This window comes from Peromyscus californicus, unplaced genomic scaffold, assembly GCF_007827085.1.
Source record: "Peromyscus californicus insignis strain IS unplaced genomic scaffold, ASM782708v3 Scaffold_17__1_contigs__length_78620276, whole genome shotgun sequence".
NCBI classification, from domain to species: Eukaryota; Metazoa; Chordata; class Mammalia; order Rodentia; family Cricetidae; genus Peromyscus; species Peromyscus californicus.
In genome coordinates, this window is record NW_026294469.1 from 4509403 (window position 1) to 4511591 (window position 2189).

The window sequence follows — 2189 nt, forward strand, 5'->3', positions numbered from 1 at the left end:
AGACCGGACAGGAGGACTGCACGCAACACTGCACCAGGGAGACAAACGTTCAAGCCCAAGTCCATTAACTGCCTAACAAAATAAGAGCAACAAGAGCGATGCTCAGAAGGATATAACAGCATCTAGTCAATACACTGTATTTTCTATAATGTTTCCTTTTAAAACAAAACAGAACAAAAAAAAAAAAACTGGACATGAGAAAGAAACTATGTGACCTGCACTCAGGGAAAACCACAAAGTCAACAGCAATGGATCTAATTGGGTCCAGATGTTGGATTAAGCAGAAAAGACCTCAAACTAGCTATTAGAATAAATCTGTTCAAAGAATCTTAGAGAAATGGTCTTAATTAGTGAACAGTCAGGAACATTCCATAGGAAAATGACAATGAAATTCTAGAGCTAAAAAGCATCATAATAGAAATGAAGACTGTAGATGTAACCAACCATCTTATTAATTAAGAAACACAGAGCCAATGCAGGGATGAAAGCCCAAGAGGTCAGAGCTAAGAGCCTTACCGTCACTGCTGCAGCTATCCTCTTCAGCAAAGAGACCCACTTCCTGTGTGTTTGTCTTTATATAGACTTTTGGTTCTGCTTTCTCATTGGTTGTAAACCCAACCACATGACCTCCTCGTCACTGCCCTTCTGTACAGACCTCCAGGTCTTCTATGGTTGGTATTGAGATTAAAGGCATGTGTCTCCATACTGGCTGTATCCTTGAACACACAGAGATCCGCCTAGCTCTGCCTACCAAGAGTGGGATTAAAGGTGTGCATCGCCAACGCCCTGCTCTGCTATGGCTTGCTATTAGCTCTGACCCCCAGGCAACTTTATTTATTAACATACAAATAAAATCATATTTCAGTACAAATAAAATGTCACCATATTTCCCCTTTTCTATTTTAATAAAAAGAAAAAAAAGGAAAAAGGTTATAACTAACATAAGAAAAACTATATACAAAAGTACAATAACTATGTACAATATATACAAGCAATAAATACCTAAACAATGTCTAGTCCATTTGTATTTGACAAATTCAGAGAATATAATTCCATTATCTATCCTATTTTGGTAAGTCCAAAATGTATCTAATTCACTTTCTATCCTAATTAATCTTCAACTATAACTAATCTTCAACTCCCTCAGAGACCCAAGAAGAAAATATTACCTAATAAAAAATAAAACAGGAAGTGCATGCAAGTAGCCTCCAAAAAAAAAAAAATGTGAGTTGATAGAAACAGCCAGCTGCCTGAGGTTTCTCTGCAGTGTTGGGGCATCATCTTCAGCCTATAGGCTTAGCGTATCTGACAGACTCATTTGTGAAGTAGGATGTACACAAGGTCAATAGTTCAACCTCACATTGGGTAAGAGCAGTCCATGTACCAGAAACACCTGAATTCCACTAGTGTCATGTCATGATTCAGGATTTTAAATTCTGGAAATTGTTGATGGTTTTTTTAATTCAGCTGTCCATTCTTCTTGGCTATGTGTGTGTGCGGCTTCATCTCAGCATCCCATTCTTCTCCACATCCCTCTATCAAATGCCAGTCTACTATTGAGAGGCGTGAGCTTAGTTACTCTTCAAGAATAACTGTTTCAGCTGCTGTTCCATTGCACATCAGAAGCCATCAGCCCACTGTCTGTTCAGCTGCCTTCGAAGAAAAGGGCACTGTACCTTTTCCAAATTGCAAAGGCCACTTCAGGGATGGTGCCATATTGTCCTGGCCTCAGAAGATGCCTTTTGATAAAGCCATAACCACACTTGTTTTGGCAAGAATCAGTAGTCCCTTGTTTCATATCCTGTCTTGTTTGTCAGCAGTTGGTTCGAGGATACTTTGTTGTCCAGTGGCTAACTTTTGCCACAATGAAAGTTAACTCCATATGCAGTTTCTTCAATGCCCATATTTTCTCTGAAGTAGATTGGTATTGCCAGGAGCCGACATGTCTCATAGTCATAACAAAAAGAGAAATTTTCTAAGTTATTAAAACATTTTAAATGCCATATTCTGTAGATCTCTGAAGGGTTTGAAGATGACCTGTCTATCTAAAATATATCTGCTCAAGCTTGAAAACATACTAATATGACTACACGTTCTATTATAATGTCTAACTACTAACTTTCATTTCTTTATATCCTAATAGTTGGTAAGAATAACATTCAAGAATCAGAAAATTGCATTACATTTTA